This window comes from Poeciliopsis prolifica, unplaced genomic scaffold, assembly GCF_027474105.1.
Source record: "Poeciliopsis prolifica strain line A6 unplaced genomic scaffold, Auburn_PproV2 SCAFFOLD018, whole genome shotgun sequence".
Lineage (NCBI taxonomy): Eukaryota > Metazoa > Chordata > Actinopteri > Cyprinodontiformes > Poeciliidae > Poeciliopsis > Poeciliopsis prolifica.
This window is the reverse complement of record NW_026562393.1, coordinates 3,786,951-3,808,455: the sequence shown is the minus strand read 5'-3', so window position 1 is coordinate 3,808,455 and position 21,505 is coordinate 3,786,951. Positions and strand designations below refer to the sequence as shown.

At 37.6% G+C, this 21,505-nt stretch overlaps 1 pseudogene; it reads left to right on the top strand.

Moving 5' to 3' along the window:
• The first annotated feature begins 3,272 nt into the window (after positions 1 to 3,272).
• Positions 3,273 to 21,505, top strand: part of LOC129368350 (heparan sulfate glucosamine 3-O-sulfotransferase 3A1-like) — a 33,399-nt pseudogene continuing 15,166 nt past the window's right edge.

Sequence of the window (21,505 nt, the reverse complement as noted above, 5' to 3'; positions counted from 1 at the left end):
CTTATGTTTTGTAGGACATAAAATTTCCACAACGCAATGAGACTACAAGGTTCTGCTCTTTTGTGTTATTAATCTACTAACCATCTGTTTTGTTTCAAAACAGGTTATCCTATGAAATATGAGAAAATCCTAAATTGGTTTTCTTCGACTAACAAATGGAATGTTTTTCCATATTTGTGAAAGTTTTATCTTTTCTTATTTTAACGTTTTGATCAACATTGATAGAAAAAAAGTCATAAAGCCAGTTCCAGATCTGCAGTAAAAGTAAACTACTTCCACGGTGAGCAGCAGAGTTAGTACTGGGGTCTGCGACCTCTGGCTCCAGATCTGCATTTGGCTCTTCAGACCTTCCGATGTGGCCCCTCACAAACTTTGACCAAATAAATTGAGAGAAAATGAGCCATTAGATACAAAGGCAAAATGAAAAAGTAAACTTTTTCAGTGCTTTACCCTTGATTTGATTACAAATCAGTTGAATTTCAATTCAAAAAATGTCACCACATGGAATATTAGAAGATGGATTGTCTCTGTAGGAAAAAATATATACTCTCAATAAATAGATTTCACTCAGTGCTGAATTTTTTTGTTCCTTGTTTTAGAACTTTGACGTTTTTGGTTTTTCAAAGCTTGAAAATAGAAATAACTTATCATATTTTTTCTTATTTTACAATTAAATGAAAATAGTGAAAGTAAATTGTTCTAAAGCTTGAAATTGTAACTTCTTTCCAATTAGGGATAGTGTTAGACACTTATTGATTAGTTGTGACTCTTTGGGTTGCATTGTTTCTGATTTTAGCGTTGGTAAAATATTAATATAACAATGTCTCTTCCAAAACATTTGTTCCAAGTAATAGCGAGATGGAACAAACATGGCAGATGTAAGAGGATGCTTACGTTTACTACATTAAATAAGTATAATTTTTCAGTGAAGGAATTGGACTTACCTGAGTAGTTTTGGAGTCATGATTATTTTCATTGATTTTCTTTTTATGACAGTTCTAAAGCGTAGCCAACCGTACTTCTGATTTAGATCCGACTCGTTCATACAGTAAACTACAGACTTCCTGTCACGGACATTTAAGCTGCAGATGTCAGAATAAATATGTACCTTTCTTGTGGAAATGCACTTTGCATTCTTTGCTCTTCTACCATTAATCTTGTCTGAACCCTTAAGTTTATTGAGTGACCCCTGGGTCCAGTGCTGTCGGAGCATTTACCGCTACACTGCACATCGGGACTGACCCTATAAAGATTAATTTTTAAACTTAAAATGGAAAGGCACTGCTAAAGCAATCCCACAAAACTTTAGCTTTGAATTTATTATAAATAGAAATAATTCTTGGTATTTCAGGATATGAAGACATTTGACCTTCTGTGAGGGAATGTTAGGTGTCATCATGGTTCGTTTGAGGGGGCTGAACACTTCTCCAGGGTCGAGGACATGCAGAAAAGACACGGGGTGTGATTTGTTAAATGCGGGACACCCTCTTGTATTGTCCCAACAACATGGGGGACATCTGGCACCGGCAATGCGGCCCACTGTTGAGGTCTCCATCCGCTTTCTCAAGCAGTGAGCTGTGCAGCATTGAAGCACTGCCTGCACATTCTCATGCTAATACTCAAAAGGCAGGAGCAGATGTGAACCATTTGGTTCTGTTCTTGTCCACTTGTTAAGGAATTATGTGCTCCGTTCTCATTATTTCTCCTTTTTTGCTCTTCTGTGTGTCATAAAAAGTGGTTCTTGACAGGGGTCATCTTCTTTGGTGGCCTTACTCAAGCTGAAAACAGCAGTGATAACGCTGAGAGTTTTTACTTTAAGGTGTGATGCTAGTGTAACAATCTTTGGCTAAAACTTACAAAATAAACATTTAATTTCATGAGTGAGGCTTACTATTAAGGCGCAGCCATGAAAATGCTGTAATATCTGTTAATACCCCAAAGTTTTCAATTGTCACCCCATATAACTGTGTCAATAAGGAAGGTTTTGTTATGTGTTGCCAATCAGAAGCCTCAAATAATATTATGTCTAGGTACGTCAGTATTGCAGAAAATACTTTTTATTATTTAAAGTTTTAAAAATGACATGTTTTCAGTGCAAATATAATAAAAATCTGCAGATTTGATACGCTGATGCGGTTAATGCCTATGCAAAATGTTTTGTGCATGATTTTAAAATATTGTAACTCCTATTTTTCGATACCTAAATTTGTATGTAAAGGGAACTATAAATAAAAAGAAATTTAAGGATAAAAAAATAAAATTATACTGTACCTCATTTAAGCTTGTCCATACCTCTCTTAAATTCATACATAAAAAAATATTATGCACATTAGACTGTGGCAGAGAGGGAGAAGCAGATTTATAGGTGTGACCAGTTCTCCTCTCAACCCACATTGGAGGCCTGACAGAGTTCACAGCTGCTTATGATTCTGTTTGTGGACTTAAAGAAGTCTCAAAATACCCTTGAAATCAATGGCACTAAAGAAAAAAAAGTCTAAAAACAGTGGACATACATTCAAACAACTGTCAAGATCTTGTCGTGCAAGCATGCAAGTTAATTCTGAAAACAGACTGCAAGACGCTAAAGAAAGACTCCAAAACCCCCGAAGTGGACAAGGTGGGCTCTGCAGTATGAAGGTGCACTCCTGTACCATCAGAGAGAGTTTTACAAGTTTAGCCATCATGGGAGCTGAAGAAGTCATGAAAAAAATCATAACAGCCAACTAAGGTTTGTTAAAGACAAAAAAATAGAAAGGGACGAACATTATTTCAGTAATCCTTGCCTATGCATTTGTTGTCTCTGGCAAACTTCACTTTGGCTGCCATGCTCTGGACTCTGAAAAGCTGCCATGTTTTTTTTTGTTGTTTTTTGCATATTTCTTCTATGTTCTTGATCCACAGTAGTGTATTCTTTAATGTAAAACTTACAGGTTTCTGTAGCAGGAACTTTTACTTTTTGTCTACATTTGGAGCTTGAATATAAAGCCAGCAGGATTTTCTTAATATTAAAACGTAAAAATAAATGTATTTAAATCATTCAAGAGTGGTGTAGTTTTCTTGTTTCAGTCTATATTCATAATTTCTACTTTATTTACTAATTTCACTAATTTAGAGAGTCTACCATGATCTCCACCCACCTGGAAGCTTATTGGTAGTTTGGCTCGCTCTTCTCCCCCCCATTGGTCAAGTGCCGTGTCAGTCATCGAACTTGACGTGTGAGACAAGTTTACAACTCTATACACGTGCAGCTGGTGAATCAGGAGCATCCTGGATCAGGAGAGAGTCGCCGACTATAACCCGAGTGTTTAATTCATCCACCTCCACTTTTGCGGGGTTATCTTTATTTCATTTAAGGTAGTTCTGCTTTACATGTCAAGTTTAAGCCCCATGTGTTGTTTTTGGAGGGTTTATGTTCCACATCGCAGAGTGGATGAAGATCATTTTCGCACTTTTCTTCATGAAAAGTGGATTCAGTGATGTTCGCTTAGCATGGCTGTGGCTCCTTCACTGGAGCCGGTATGGCTTTTAGCCTCGTCCGCAAACTGGACGCCCCGACCCGAGGCACCCTGTCCAGGAAAGCGGTGGTCATGTTGTGTTCCCTCCTCGCCCCTCTCATCCTCCTGGACCTCTTCGCCGACCGCTGCGCCTCGCCTTCACCGGTCAGCGGCTCTCCGCGGAACAAGCGGTTCGTGAGCGACCGGCGCGACGCTGACCACGGGGTCGCCGCCGAAGGGGCTGTAACGGCTACGCGCGCGGGGCCGACGGTTTGGCAGCTTCCGGAGGAGTCCCCCGCTTTTCCGCCGCCGCAGGATCTGGTCGTTTCTCCCAGGTTCGCAGGTAAAATCAGCCCGCTCGGGGAGGGGAGCAAGAAGCTGCCCCAGGCTCTCATCATCGGGGTGAAGAAAGGAGGGACCCGGGCTCTGCTGGAGTTTCTACGGGTACATCCGGACATCAGGGCGGTGGGAGCGGAACCGCACTTCTTCGACCGTAACTATGACTACGGACTGGAGTGGTACAGGTAAATATGTACAAATAATCTAGTTTATACTGAAGAAAGAAAATTCACTTTCATAAGTTGTCTAATTTGTGTAAATGTTCATCAAGCTTAAATGAAGCAGAATATTAAAACTCTAAAATGAATTCCAATCTATTCCAGGATTTATTAAAATGTCCAAATCAGATTTATAGATAATATTAAAGTTCTAAAGTGGCCAGTGGGTAATGTTTTCTTTGTACCTATTTAATTAGCTTAAGTCTCGCAAGCAAAACGTTACAATTTAAGCATGAGCGCATATTCTTTTGGAAAAACCTGCAGCTTCATTACTTATTCCATGTCTCAACAAAGCAAATTGCCCAGATTTGCAAACAAGAGTAGATAAAATCAAGTTTTCACAAGTGTAACATCAAATTGTGATATGAAAACAGCTAAGTTAAAAGTTGTAATTGCCCTGAATATAATGTGCATAAATGACTCTGGCATCCTTTCAATGTGCTCCTTCACTATAGAGCTTTATGACATTGTTAATTGTCTGGATACAGTTGTCAATGGATATAGTTTTGAATACTGTTAAATACCAAATTCATTTTTTTTAATGTTTTTCATTTTCAAAACTGTTTCACAAATTAAGTACACTATTTAACCTTAAAAAACAAGTTATTTTTAGTGGTTAATGTACAGTTTCAATAGATCAATGTAAGAATAACCCAACTGTGTTGTTGTGGGTTATCCTAATATTTCCGTAAAGCTTTGAAAAGTTCTAATGGTAATGAACTGAATTAACATAGTCAGATACACGCATTCACATTGACAAACACACACAACAATATGCAGGTTGTAAGGCAAGTTGGGATTAAGGCCAATCAACATGTGACAGGAGAAACTGAATCAAACTTACAACTTTGCAATTTTAAGACATTTAGTCTACCACCGAGCTACAATTTCCAAAAAAAAAGAGAAAAAACTAAACTATGATACAGGGTTTCATGGTTGAATTTCATCAGACTCCTTCATATTCAAATAAGGACGGACTTTTTTCTTATTTATTTGAGAGTGGCTAATATTTCATCCCTCAGAATGTTTGCACCACCCTCTTTCTGCCGTCCTTTCTGCTGTATTAATTTCTTTATGATTTTGCGATACTAACCATAAGGTACAGACTATGTCTGTTTTGGCTTGCCATTCAGTCAGAATCTTTGGGAATCTTTGAAAGGAACTGGATTATGCTGTTCTGAGTCATTAAATTGCCATAGTGATAGATAGTGTTTTTCTTGTGTTTTATTTGGCCTCCCATACATCACTGATAAAGACATGTCACAGTCCAGAAATCTTTATTTTGAATCTCAACTCTCAGAAGTAGCCTAATTGCTGCTGAAGTCAGCACGGCCTGTTGATTTATTGAAGCTGCATTGGCTCTGGTTTTATTAGATGTTATCAAGCGGCTCATTTTGTTTCACATTTCAGGCTTGACCACCTTTAGCTTCTTTAGTCAAACCCCATGGAAACAAACTTTAAGCCAGTTTTAGAAACAACCAAGGGAGGAAAAACAAGCAGTTAAAATATTTTTGATCATTTGTGGTTCTCTGCTGAGTCAGAGTTTGTGTTAATAGTTTCTCAAAACATTTGCAACCTAATTTCTTTTTAAACCTGTCGTGGTAAGACACACACATGATCTAACTATTTGTTCTGTCATTCTAAATTTTCTACAAATATTTTTTTTACACAATTAGACCATTAAATATATTCTGGAGATACATGAAACTTCAAAAATTATACACTTGTCTTCTCTACAGCATTTAGTCACTAGGATTAACATTTTTACACTGGACCAAAAAATAAAATAAACAGTGATAGCTTTTAAATACCTAGGAGTGTTAAAACCTTTTTGTCATTTTTCATAGAAAAGTACTAGTAAAACAAAATGACAAAAGCTTGCCAATTAGTCAGATTATGAGCTGCTTAAATGTTGCTCTTAGTTTTCTACCAGTATAAAAAACAATGTCATCTGGATGGTTGGTGTTGCTTGATTCTGTGAAATCCTGCGTTTCTTAGCAGCTAGAAACATTTACAGCTGAATTTGTCTTATTTGGAAGTGAAAGGAAATAGGAGTGATCTTTTTTTTTTCAGCCTGCTGACCAACAGTGGGCAGCAACATGTGGGGGAGGGGACAATGCTTCTTTTACCATGTCACTGTGGCAACTCAGTAAAAGAACTTTAAAGTGATATGTTGGAAAATGTCTACGATTCTGAAATTGTAACATTTTAAGACGTAACATTTTCTAGATTTCCCTAGAAAATGTTACGGAAGGTTGGGGTTGAAGTGTTTTTTTGTTAACTATAAAGGTTAAAAACGTACTCATGGCTTTTGTAGTTTGTTTTTGCTTTTAGAGAACCAGATTCCACATAAATACACATTTACTCTCCCTTAACGTCTCCTTTTCCTCATGGAGGAGTTTCTGTAGCTCATGTCGAATTTGTGATTGATTTCATCTGTCACTGCTGAAACTCTGTGAGTGAGTGTTGGTGTGTTCACATTTCTGCAGGCCTGTGGGGAATAATGGCTCTTCCTCTCAGTGGCTCTGTGTAATGGGGCATTGCCGACATTGCGGCTCTGTTATTAAGAAGGATTAGGGCCATAATGAAAGGTTACCTGAGTGTCTCAGGAGGTATAATTCACCCTTTTGATTGAGTTAACACTACGCACAGCACCGCCTATAAGCCCAGAGACCAAACTTTTACTCTCGTTCACCAACAACTCCCTTCAGAGCCCCCTTTTGCCCCCTCCCCATCACTCCCTCAAAACATTTTGGCTTTCTCCCATCTCCCACTCACACACCGCCCTCTTTGTGCCTCGCTGAGAGTGAACATTCTCTTTTTGCCATCACTCTTTCACACTCTTCTGTTTACCTATTCATCCATTGTGGGGTTTTATATCCATGAGGGTCCCATCTATCCCGAGGAGTTGCCAAGATTCTCTGGAATTTGGATCGTGGCTCCGAGGACAGACCTCCGTGCCGGTCCACCTTAATGCTGCCCATTAAAACAACAAAAAGATCCTTGAATTAGAAAGAGGAATAAATAACTGTTAGAAGAACACAGTCCACTCAGCTGGAGTTCATCTTGTCGGCTCTTCTCTACAACGCCTGAGAGTCCTCCTGTTAATGGCTCTTGTGTTTCTTGTTTTTTTTCCACTAAAATTGTGATTGAACTTTGTTCATTGTGAGTTGTTGGTTTGGGGGCATACAAAGGTATTTTCTTGTGCTTCACTGGTGCTTGTCGAAACCAAGAAATCGGCCTGATTGCAATGGTTAAACCAACAAACTTCTTGACAATGTTGCTGCTGCTGGGCTACAGTTATTTTAAGAAACTCTTAAAATTCCTCTTATGTGGTATGGTATGTTTATGAAACATATTCTGTGTGATTCTTAAAAAGATGAGCGTAAACATGAACACATGTGATATACAGTTACTTACCGAATTAAGATTATCAGATTGTTTTGCAAATGCCATTTAATCCCAACATATTTAGTTACGTGGTATTCTCTACCTGAACTTATGTAACTTCAAACTAAAACTTTTGTCTTTAATGCATGTTTTGATCATTTCCTTCAGTGTGAAACTACCTATGTGTTTTGCAGAAAGATTGAAAAATATTTAATGACACAAGCTTTTAATCTGACAGGAAAACCTCTACACTTGCCTAACTTTTCCAATGCATCTTTAGTTTCTTATTGGGAACATAAAATATCCTCAAGAGTTTTACATTTTTGTCCATTGCAGTTGTAACTTTTATATTTTCTACTTTGATTGTAAACTCTGCCAAACACAGGTTTAGACTGGGGGCAATAGTTTTGTAGCTTTATCCTTCCTTTTGCAGATTAACCCTGTTCTGGAATTTTCTTCTTTTTCCCAGTGTGAGAAAATGAGCCTTTGTATAAAGAAATAGCTGTTAGTTACATTTATTAGACAGATGTACCTATCTAATAAATGTAACTTTTATATTTATAGTCACATTTAAAAATGTAACTATACTAGAGGAACTAATAGTTCCTCTAGAGGTTACAGCTAAATTTGTCTTATTTGGAAGTGAAGGGAAATAGTAGTGATCCTCTAGTAGTTACTAGAGAAGTTCCTCTAGTAATTTCCAGTTGGATTTTGCTGAAACTTTCAGTGTGTGATTATGCCACTGCAATTACAAGATTGATTTAAGGCTTTGTACGCTTCTGTACCCAGGGAACCAGGAAATGTAAAGGGGTCAATATAGTTTTGAATCCAAAATAAATATTTGCGAAGTTTTATGTGTTTCCTTGAAGTTTACTTTTTTAAAATTAAAATCAAATTTCAGATGTTCAGTGTTTGTTTTTTTTTTTTTTCCACACTAAAGAAACCAAGTATCCAGTCAGTTGGTGTTACATTTCACCGCACATTACTCTGTCTAACGACACACACAACCTGTTCTTGTTCCGGCCCTTGTTGTGGAAAAGGACACGCCAAGCGAACAAGCAGGTCAAGCACAAGCACTGTGAAGTAAGGCGGAGGTCCGTGCTACAGAGTAGTAACTATTATGTTTTTGGCCGACTTGGGTTACTGAACACCCAGGCTTTCACCTGTCCTTCAGACGGCTAAAGACCGTTTGGATTAGGCCTCACCTGATCCCTGAGTGGGCTAATTACGCTCCATAAAAACATGTATGACCACACAAAGAACAAACCCAACTATATGTGAATGTGCTTAAAAAGATGACTAACTAAAGTAAACAGGTGCTTTTTAAAGGAATCTGTTTTCTGTTTATAGGAGTGTAATTTTTTATATATTTTTTTACATTTGTAAAACCAGAAAAAGTTGAAAAAATCTGTATGTTTGTGTTGAAAATCCTAAAAGCTGTACCGTTCCTTTAACAGTGCAGGTATTTAAGAGAGAGTTCTGTAATAGTAAAAAAAAAAAAAAAAACAGTTCTTGATTATAAATGCAATGACCCAGTGTTGACTTGTGATTGCAACTGCCTATGTTTCGTACGCAAACCTCTTTCCCTCTGTCACTCTGTGATTAGTGCCGCCAGACAGTTTCAGATGTGGATAAACTCAGAGCAAATTAAGGATTTTATTTCTGATTTTCAAGTATAACTCAAGATCCAAATGTAATTCTTTAAGTAAGTAAAATTACTGGAAAGCCATAAGAGTTTTCAAAAAGCCATTACAGTTTTTCTCCCCCTGTAATTGTAACTGATTAGGCATGTTGGTTTGGCCAAATGTTTTCTTTTTATTATTATTATTTTTTTTTTGAAAGACCACTTAGAGTTGGGAGAAAACTCATAAAAGGCAGCATTAAATCAATGTTCATCTGTTGGCTCTTTTATCTGGGCGGCTGAGTTTAAACGTCCTCATCTGCTGTTGATTCGTATTTCTTATGTCCTTCTGTGAAGTTCGGCAAATTGTTGGAAAGAATGACACAACTCCAAATGGGAGAGGTTATACATTAAGACCTTGTGTTCGTCGTACAACAGGAATGTTGTGCTCATGTTATACAAAGCTTTCTGTAATTTAATCAGCCTCTTGGAAATTTTACAATACTTGAATCACAGCAGTTAAAAAAAAAAAAAACTATTTGCATGTGAGCATTGCTTGTCTTGTGACTTCTTTGGTGCGAAACACACAGCAGCTGCAATTGAAGACTCAGTCCAGCAGAAATCCTTTCTTAGGAACAAGTTCTGTGAAAATATAATCTTAATCTCATTAGCACTATGATACTTTTTATTCCCATTGTTGTTTTGCAGAAGGCTTAAAATGAACATAACTATGATCATATTGACTCTTAATGTTTATGTAGGTTTTAAGGAGTGTTCTTAGTTTTCACAAATCCTTTCATTTTGGTTTCATTTTTATATAAAAACATTCATCTGGAGGTAGATTTTTTTGTAAAATTGTTTCAATATATTATTGCATCACTTAATATCTATAATGCACAGATATAAAAACGAAGGATATGATCTGAGAATTCTTTAATTTGTTTGTGGTTTGATTTTACTCCCTTTCACAATTTTCTATTACGTTATGGACTTTAAAAATAAGAATATATCAATAAATGAATAATTTATTCACAAAGCATTTCCACAGAAAGCTTTTAAAAGTGATCTATGAAATAAGATAAGAGAAAATGTCATAATACTCAAAACCCCAGGAGATAAAAACATAAAAGCAAGCAAATATGCCTGAACTCATGCGAGTGCGAAAAGACAAGAAAACGCAGGAAATGCATTTATGATGAAGTATTTTTAAACCTAAGCAAATGCCTGAATAAATAGACATCTCTTTAGCAGATGTTTTTCATAATAATCTGTTTAGTCAGAAGATTACATCATTCACAGCTTTATATATGAACAATAATATTCTAAAAAGAAATTTTAGAAGGTGGGAACCTAGATTGGACCTTTTATGTGAAACAGCATAATTTATTGAAAGCGACAATGAAAGTAATATTTAAAGATAAATTTGAATTGGGATCTTAAATTTAAATGTGAAAATTTCTGCTAGGACAAAACGACATCTGTGCAAAGATGGGTCTGTAATTGTGCCTGTCCCATATATGTTGTTAAAAAGGTTGTAAAATGTTTACAGTTGTAAAAGATACTGTCTGACTTGTTACCTGAACTGCCTTACATTCATTTTCATCTGGTGGACCTACTCAAGTTCGGCAAATGGTCTAACGCTTCTGCGGGTGAAACCGCCAACTGGTCACAGAAAAATCTTCTTGGTTCTCAGCTTAAAGGAGTAGGACTGGTATCATTCGTCTGAGAAACGTTACTTCTGATTTTCTCGCTCCAGTTCTGAACAGCATTTAGTTGTTCTTTATAACTCTGAGGAGCTAAGGGACATTCCTAAAAAAATAAGAAACTCTGCCACTGGATATTTTCAAAATCTTTCTCTTTGTTGTCCATGGCAGTTCAAACAGCAGCTTATGGACAATTTTTCAGTAGCATAGATGACACATTTTTGTGAAAACTTATGGCTTGTCATGAAAGTTAACTTAATCAGTTCAGGTCCTGCAAAACGTATGCTTATTTGATCTATTAATAATAAAAAAAAAGGTTTCTACATGTTGCAGATTTTATTATATTGTACAATAATTGCCTCAGATTTTCTGGAGCATCTGTTAAAAGCAGCAGGGTTTCCCGGGGCAGGTGGAGCGGAAGGTCCAGACGGAGGTGGAAGAGGTCGGGACAGGGGTTGCAGAGGGCACACACTCAGTGGACGGGAGGTAATATGATCACCAAAAGACCTCCTGAGCATGAGCTCTGAGCTGCCTTTGGATTGTGAAAGTGATTATCGGGGGTATAATTGTACAGCCTGGACGCTCACCTCTTGCTGAAGGCATGCAGACCACAACCATGGCACTGCAACCCCCTTTACCCCAACTCCTTGACCTCCTCGCCCCCTCCACCGACTTCTCTGCAGCTGACCCTTGTAGGCCTCATGTTGGGGAGGTAGATGGAAGCAAGGGAAATATCAAAAGTAGTGCCTGTCAGCAGTTGCCCTGTGGAATCCCAAGAATCTGCCCTCCAATGCGTGGGTGAGGACAGGCAGCAGGTGTAGACCCCACCTGGATCTCCACTGCTCACACCTGATGCATTCACCTGACACACCTAAAATAAGACTATTTGTTGTCTCCCTGAAATGGGAGGCCTGTGTCCTGCTTTAGTGCAGATATTTCAGGTGTCAGGGATCTGCACCTCCTGGGGCTTTGATGAACATGTGAAGAAAGGAAGGGTGATTGATCAGTCAGGAGGGTCGTCCAGAGGGCTTCAGCCGACCACAGCAGCCTCAGAGCTCGCAGTGCCAACAGGTGGTATGCCAACACTAGGATCAGGTTACATTGTTTCTAGGATTCAGTTGTTTATTCACTTTCAGGTTTATGTGTACACAAGTCGGCAACTTATACGACCTGGTTGTGTCTCAGCTTAGCAGCTGTTGGCCTTTTTATGAGCTTTCAGTCACGACTTTATGAGGCATTTATTCTGGGATTCATATTTCCGAATAAGAACTTGAGGTCAGTTTTTTTATTTTTTTTTATTTTATTATTGCACTTAGCATTACAGAGCTGTGCATTTTTGTACAGTCAAGCTGTGATGGAAAGTATTGTTTAATTGTGTTGTGTTGTGTCTGAAGTTAAGATGAGTGACCTTTTGAAAAGCAATTGTTTCACGTCTGAAGCTCAGAAAGCTATTTTCAGCTACCTGAAGCCATCGCTGTTCTGGCAACTCTCTGAATGTCATTGATGTTTTTTTGTTTTTTTTTCTCAAATTCATCTAAACCTGCCAAGTAATGTTTTCTAACAGTACAGCAATGTTGGCCTTAGGCTCTCTAGAGAATAGCTTAAAAAAGAAATCAAGATTTTTCTGTACTATATATAAAGTCAAAGGTCGATGGTGGTTAAGTATTATCCTTCCTCAAACAACCTCTAGAACTCATGCATAGTAAGACTTTCAGAGGATTTGCCAGAGAGCATCAGCTTTTCAAAATGGTGAGGCCAAACCACGTTATTTGGGCACAGAGGGGCTCGGTAAATGATGTATGGATGGAGCATGTATGTTTTACGACTCTCTGTGGTGTGGATTGGCGGGGTAAGCCTATGTCTTAGCATGATGGATCTTTCTTTCCCATCTCTCAGGCTGCAGCTTTATCACAGGAAAGGGAGCTCTCCACATTTTCCACTAAAAAGGAGAACAGTGAGCCACAGAAAGAGAGGAAGACCCATTGCTGTGGAAATCTTGGGAGCCAATGAAATGAAGGAAACCCTTTTCTCCCGTGTCCACCATTTTATATGCCTACTTTGGGATCTTTGTCAATATTTAGTGGTGAGATAAATGACGATAATTCAAAAGCTGCTTTTGATTTACTCTTGTTGTCTCATTTTGTTATTAAAATTAGTCTGATCACCCAACCGATTCAGTTTGACGGACAAAAAAAAAAAAAAAACTTTCAAAAAACATACTTTTGGCAAGTTCACACTTTAGTATGTATTGACATTAAACTAAGTTTATTTACTCATAATCTAATCAATGACTCAATATAACAAAAATCAAACAACAATTGTTAACTTTTGCTTTGAGTGATCAATATTACAAATAAGAACTAATAAATGTATGTTCCTCATAATTAAAACTTACTTAATCATCATTAAAATAGACAGCTTTTTTATTGAACATATAAATGAGAACTGCTAATCTGAGAAAGTCACACACACAAACACACATTGTTGTTTTTGCTAAAAGGTCACTTTCATTGGAAAGTGGTTGGTTTTGGTCCTAGTCTGGTGACATATTAAAGCTTTCTTAATTTCTAATTTAGCAAAGGAAGAGAAACTTTGACATTTATTAACAGCCATTTAAACCACATTCCTTCATTCAACGCCTTTGAAAGCCATGAAAACATTCATATTTCTGACATTTTCGGGCACCAGTTGCAACTGGCCCCTAAAGTCTACTAAGGACTTTTTAAAGTGACCTGGAGAAAAATCAGTTAGAAAAGGGTCAAAGGTCAAAGCACATATGTCCGTGTGTATCACAGGTCTCAAAAATTAATGTAATCTGAAAAGCATTTTGTGTAATTGCTACTGAAAGAAGTTCCTCACGTCAGCTCTTGATGTGTGTTTGCTGAGCAGGAAAGTCTTTTCAAGTGTTTTCCATGAGCTTATTGGCTTACATGGATTTGTTTTCCTCTTGTGTCTGTGCTTAAAGGCATGGACGCTGTAACATTCACAGTGTGCATTATCTGCAGCTGCCGGTGTGGTGATAGAATGGCAGCGAATGGCGCTTTCAGTCTTCTCCATCGGGGGCTGCGGCCATGCCAGTTGCTTTGGCAGAGTCTGCTCATCAGACATGGGTAGAGGCTATGGCAGACAGCACCTCAGGCACAACCCGGGTTTGACTGCCCTACCTCTGTCTACGTGCAGCACACTCCAACAGAGCTCGAGGCGCGTGTGCGTGGCTCTCTGAGTCCATTTGAGGGGGATTGGCACTTTTTTGGCACCGCCACCAAAGAGACCAACATCCTTTCTTTCAGATGTTATTTTCAAGCTTTCAGCACCTCCATATCCAGCGTATTCTGCATATTCCAGCTAAACTACGAACAAAGACTCTCACAGTAGTGATGAGTGAAATAAAACATGCTGAAGATTAGGGTTTGGCATTAGTAAAGACCACCACTGGAAATCCTGTACAATTTTTTAAAATATCTAATAATGGAGGTGGTGAATGGAGAGAGAATGACAGAGTGCCACTTAATCTGCTGCGAGAGCTTTTCTATTCAAACAGAAGCGCCGTGGATCTGTTGCATGTGCGGTTTGAAAAAGCTACCTGATTCTTCAAATACAAATCCAGCTGTTCAAACAAAGTCTTTTGTATTTCACGTGTGAGTGGTTGCATCCATAAAGCATCCATTCACTGTACAAAAATAAGACGTCCCTCAGCAAATGATCAAATAAAATTTATCACAAGCACAGGTTTAGTCTTCTTCTCAGGTCAAAGTTTTGGGAAGCCCAGCTTCAGTCTTTCAGATCTTTTACAGTTTACTCACCAAAATAATAATAATAATTAATAGTAATAATAAAACAAACATGCAGACTCTGCTAACTACTATTGAATGTCAGGCGGCTTGATTAAGGGGAGGAATCTGTTAGAAATTGAGTTTGCCACCCTGGACTTGCTCGTTGATAGATGGAGTGTAACTGCGCAACCTCTGCCTTTTTTACATAAAGATGGAAAAGGGTGATAAAGGGGCTGTGTAACAGCAGAGCCTGTGATTGATGGGCCCACAGGCGAGTGCAGAGAACCCACACAGTAATTCAATTAATCTTAACCTGAACACTAGTAATTGCTACTGTAACTAGCTCTGACTGTATATTAGACAGGAAGGAGATTGCTGTCAGATGAGCATGTCCAACTAATAACAAAAGGAAGAAACATGCATGGAATTCTGCTTTTTTTATGCCATCATTCCCTGCCCTAAAATTACGTTTTGCATGCAAATGAGACATTTGAGATTTTTTTTTCTTTAGTTGTAAGCCAGGAATTGCAAAATGAGAATACACAATTTGTATGCTGCAGTTGATTTTTAAATAAAATTCTATAATTGTCTCTGACAAAAATGTTCCTGTTAACAATATAATCCTTCATTTTCTGAAATATTTTTTTTCCTCAGAATCACATAAGGAGACCATTGCCATACTCATAAACAGTGTCTTGTGAAAGTGTTTACATACTTCAAACTTTTTCATAACACTTTAAATTTCATCGTGCTACACTGGGATTGTATGTAATAGACCCACACAAAGGAGCACATAGTTTTTATATTTGTTTATCATAAACCCCTGAAAAGCATTCTGCATTCAGTCCCTCTTTATTTTGACACACCTAAATAACATCTAGTGTAGCCAATTGCTTTCAATAGTTACCTAAATTGTAGAGATCTATGTCAGCTATTTTGTGAAAGTCACTGGAATTTCTCTAAACAACATAATTAAACAATATTTAAAGCTTTAAAAATCTCACAGAGTGATATTTAGTCCATCAGAAAATGGAAAGAGCATGGCACAACTGGAAACCTGAGTCTTTTTTGTTTGTTTTGTTGGACGGTTGTGAGCATTAGTTCTGACAAAAACAAACTTAGTCTTTGATTGGCTTCCGCCATCAAATTAGCCTTCTGTTTCTGCTTTTCTCATATCCAAAGATCCCATTAAACTCTACAACAGATGCTTTTGGATTGTCAGAAATCCTTTGAGCAAACCTCAACGTATTGATTGTTTCCTGGAGGATCCCAACAGGAGTTTGGAGGCATTTACCAGGAGACAAAGAGACGAGACTTTGATTTTATGCACCCCCTGGAAATTAGATACCTTGAACACGGCATATAAATCAACTTTACTGTAAAATCAATTTTTTCTTTCCAGTATCCTTTTTTTTTTTTTTTGCTAGACACACCTCTGCTTTCTTTTTATGTCTTAAAATTCTTTCCTTTGGGTAGATTCTACAGGCGGAGTGTCTAGCATGAGTTCTAAAGCGAGGAATTTGTAATAGCATGCTTTGCTAGGTTTTACATAAATACAGTAATTTTTTTATCTGTGCAGTTGGCTGGTTCTGGATCAGCCACGGCTATGACAGCATAGAACCTTGTGGGACTTGACATGAGACTGAGACAATTTAAGCATCAAATTTGCGGTGGGGTCGGGGGTTATTATGTAATTATGTTGTCAGGCTGATTGTTTACTTTGACATCTTCGTCCCACATAGACACATCCTCGCCTGCAATCGAGGCATCAATAAGGAGGAAGCCGCTTATTTAGCCACCAGCATAGACAGATGCACCAGATAAAGCATTTAAACTTCTTCCAATAAGATGATACGCATGGAGCTTCTGCATCTCCTCAAACGGACTTGCATTATTTATTAATTTAGTCAATTAGCAGGACTGAATTATTCACCCAGCTGCCTTGATCACATCCATTAACACCACTATGATCTCATGTGAGATTCCTGCTACCTCGTGAAGACATTTGGCTTACTTCCAGCATTCTGTGCTGCAATGGACTACAACCTATTTTCCCCCTCATGACAATCTAGGAAACCTCTGGCTATAATGGCCACATCTTAAAGGGAAGTGACCAGTGATTATTTGCTTCCGATGAACTCAGAGGATGATAGCTGTCATCCGGACCAAAGCATCCTGTTTAGTTCACCTATCTTGTTTTATGTATACATACATTGAAAAGGAACTAGAATACAATGTATTTCCAGGAGATAAACCAGTCGTTTTGTTTCAAGATTTTATTTACAATCTATGCTTTACTCAACTTGACTCTATATTCAACAGCTGACACCTTGCATCGATTGGTCAGAGATTCTCATCTACAAACAGCATGGCAGAGAGCATACGCATCACATGGGGTGGTGTAAAACTTTCACCGTGTGATAACCTTGAGTTGAAATAACTTGGTTTCACTTTATTATTATACAAACAATTTTAAGCAAAAATGCAAAAATTATTTTATTACTTTTATTATACTAATATTTTATTACAGTAATTGTTGCAGTGATGATTATAAATATTTATTTTGGTTATTTATTATCCTATATTGTAGCAATCTCAATGTATCATTTCAACTTTATTTTTAAAAGCACATTTAAGATAATCAGGATTTGCCACTCATCTTAGATTTGTTCAGCTTCTTCCACTTATCAGGACGTTGGCGCAGAGTCAATTTTTTCTCGGTGTCACACAGTAAACTGGTCAGTAGGAAACGGTGTTCGCATTGAACGTTTTTGTATGCAACACCAGGGTGATATGGTTCAGAGTCGGTGCAACCAGTGGTGGCTGCCCTGGTGGTATCCATTCAGATTGTGAAAAATTAAGGAACTTGTCACAGGAAATGCAAGAAATCAAGTCAATTATGAAATGTCAACCATCAGTGGATAGTGTGCATGGAGTCTACACATCTCACAGAATAAACACAATACTCCTGAGTATGATAGAGTTTAGTCGTGGTATGCAGTTTCTTTGTCCAAACCAAGTTGGCTTATTTTTCCTTTGTGAGGCTTGAAAGTGAGCAGAACCACCAGACTTGACAATAGTCCAGAACAACAAATCTCAAAAGCTACAAACAAAAATGAGTGCCAGCTGTAATTAGAATCCATCACATCTCATTCATCAGCCATCCTTTATCTGCAACCGTTTAATCTTCGCGGTAATCTTTGTTTAATAGGAAATGAAAAAAACTACAATGACTTAAAGTAAACTTACATCCATGGACATAAATCATCCAAAGTAAAAGTAATATTAACGCTTATCATTAGCTTTAAACCAGAGGTAAATGAGCTTTTTCCATAGCTTTAAAAAAATGCTTGTCACTGGGATTTATGGGGCCTCAAAATGCTGAACAAAATCTCTTCCTGTTTTTACTGTGTTTACTGGACACACAGGCAGGCCCATCACACATTTGATAAAAAGTGATTTATTTCCATTTGCTTATCTGGCTAATTGATGTCCCCTCAGGTCTCCCTTGCAACAGTAATTGCATTACACAAACAACATAGAGAAGTTTGATTAACACAAATGAGAGTGCAACAACCCCACAAGTTTACATGTTAACCTACACATTGGGAGTCATGTCAGTTTCACATCGACTCAATCTTCATTCTGCTTTGACGATTAAAAGAAACGGGAAAGAAGGTTAAACTTGTTACTTTGATTTTCCACCATGAAATACTGAAGTAAAACTTTGACATATTGTAATACTTTCATTACATTAATGTAACATATATTTTACCCCCACTTGTGCATACGTTTGTATTAAATTTCTAAAAGTGAAAGTTCAGTAAACATGGACATTTACTTACAGTTGAATCTGTGAACTGAAGACTCGGATATAAAAAAATGGAATCCATCAAAACTGGAATCTGCAACCTGTTGTTAGCATAAACAGCCAATTCAGAATTTTGGCACATTCCAACTCATTCTCATAACAAGTCTATAACAAAGATAAAAAAGCTGCAGCTTTATCTAATGCAAATCGTAGTTTATAATCCAATACAAAATGGATAACAAAGCCAACCCACAGATGTTAACCAATGCATGTCTATTTTTGATATGATTTATACTTATTTCAAAACAAAGTGCATCAAAACACATTCTGGTTGCTGATATACTTGTACAAAACGTGATATTCTTCAGTTGTGTGCATTTGCTCAACAAGACAGCAAGACATGTTAACCAGCATTTTTTTAAAGTATTTTCTCTCCCAGTCAGAGCCGATTAAGGGAAAATTGGCCGATTTTGACTACTTGCTGAATGATCGTATAAACAAAGTAAATCTGTGAGGTAAATTTTTGCCTAAAACTAAAAGTTTAGTAAACATTTCTATTTATATTAAAATTGGTAACATCTGGATGTGCCTGTTGTAATTGGAAAGTATGAGTCTTGCTGAATTATTTTCCGTTTTCTTCAGTAAATATATATCAACTCTATATCCTGGAGGCTTATTGTCATTGCACAGCCTGGTTAGCTCAATGTGTTCCCACATGAAAAGCTTAAGTTGTTTCCATCTGCCAGTACAATACAAATACTCTTTTTAGCTCTGAACCAAACAAAAGGACAGATTTATTTATGCAGTTTTGCATCTAGACTTTAGAAATCTTGTGTGTGGAATGAAAATTAAACTCTAAAAGCTCATGTTGTTCCTGGATTCTAGATATGGTCCCATATGACATTCTCACGATTGCGTGTTTTTTTCTTACAAATATACAAACAATGAGCTAATTGTTTTAATTCATGACAGAAACCAACAACAGTACTTTCTGCTGTTAGACTATAGTAAAAACATTTATTAATTATAAATTACACAGACTGGTGGAGTCGCACTTACTTGCCAATGGTGGAGTTGTGATCTTTTACGAGATTTTTTTGTATGGTTTTGGAAACTGACGGTCCGACGGGACGACTTCCGTGACCTCGCTTCTTCGCTGTCCGATATTTACCGCACTCTTCCTGAGCATTGCGCTAAAACCACAGGCGGGTTAACTGGAGAAAAAAAAATTCAGCCTTTATTCAGTCAGCTGAACAGCAATGCACAGCAACAAGTCGGGTAAGGGAAATCTTTGGACAACTCATGTCACTGTACTTTCTCTGGCTACTCATTAAAAGGACTGTCATGTTTCAGAAGGGCATAATGTAATTTTTTTTGTGCCTTCGTAAAAACTTGACACGTTTTTATAACAAGATTTTAAGTAAAGAGTTACACACAGATTTAATGTTGAATACCATCTCAATGACAGGTTTGTGTTACCTTGGCGTTAAAGTATTATGGCTCTCTTGATGTTATTTTTTATAAGATCTTCATTAAGGCCCTTGTAACACTAGTGTTTACAAGTCTATATCAATGGGTTTGTTGGCCTCCAGAGAGAGATGGGCTTATTTCATTAAGAGCTCACAGTATCATCCCTTTTATATCTCCTCTCATTGTTAATGTTCTTGTTTGTTTTAATCATCTAATGATCAGTGAACATAACTGGGAAACCTTAACCATAATGCACAAACTCAATGACTGTTTCTGACGTATAATTTATAACGTTGATATTTTCCATTTACCCCACCAGAAGTGAATATTATTTTTCACTGCCCAGTTTTTTTTTGTTTGTTCGTTTTTTTGTTGTTTTTTTTTACTCCAGCATTTCTTTCACTTTTCTTTGTTTTGTCCAGCTTGCTTTAAAACAGGGTTGGCTCGGATAGGGCGTAAATCCAGCAGGAGGGATTTCCCCCTTGTCCACAAAGCTCCATTCTTTTTGGCAGTCAACTCCCGGCGTGCAAATCCAGCGCTTCATGTTGCCCTCTTCAATGCATGTTTTAGGAGAGGAAGAAAACAAAATGGAAGAGAGCTCTAATACTCAGGGTTAATTTACACAAATGCAGGGATAGTTTTTACCAACAACCAGACCATATGCCTGGTCTGGTCTTTGCTACACTTCAGAGGACTTGCTCTTAAACCAATACCATGTTTGCAACAGTATTAGTGTATGTGTATTTTCTGGGTTTACATTTCAACTGCCTCTCTTCTAATGTAAATGCAAATGTGATTGAAAGTAGCTCATAATAGCCTCCATTCCACTGTCATGAATATGAATCGCATTAATATGCATTTCGTTTTGGTTTCCCGCTGCTGTTTGTCTGCACATGTGAATAATCATGCACACTCAGCCCCTCCTCATTATGGGCTTTATGCTGTATTTATTTATTTTCTAATTGTGCTATGGACTGACCATATTTCTTCACACCACAGCCTTTATCTGTATTTAAGGCACATCTGTCATTCAAGCATGGAAGAGTTTGACTCAGTAATAGTGCAAACAACAGCCATTATCCCTCTGCGGAGCACTCTCTCAATGTTAATGTGTTTTTAGGACGATTACATCAGTGTGAAATATTGAAAAATAACCCACTGATTGATCACATGAATCATCAGGACTGTGTCCCCTCCCCCCTTGAACACCTCATTTACCATCTCTGTGGATAATATTCCAGGGCACAGCCTACAAGCAATCACCTGCTCACACAAGCTGTGGTTTGGGGGTTGTCAACGTAATCAGGTGGTCCTTGGTGACAATTGGACCATTCCTTATTGACTATTACAGGAAAACAGCAGCATGGGCCTTACCTCGGTAATGCTGCCTAAATATGAGTAAAAAAAAATGCAAGGCAACGTTCCTATCAGAGCTAACTTTTAATCTGTAACTGTTCATGTGTGAAAAGCCTTCAGAAAATGTATCATTTGACACTGCATGTAAACTGTTCATTTCCACTTTTAAAACCTTAGCTTATAAGTATATTTAGAACTTTACTGGTTTGTCTTTCTACTTACTTTAGATTTCTTGCCAGCAGAGAGTTAATTGTTGAAACCAGTGACATAGTAGTGAAGGAAGCTACATTGCATCAGTTTCAAAGGGAATGTTACAATATTAATTGCTTG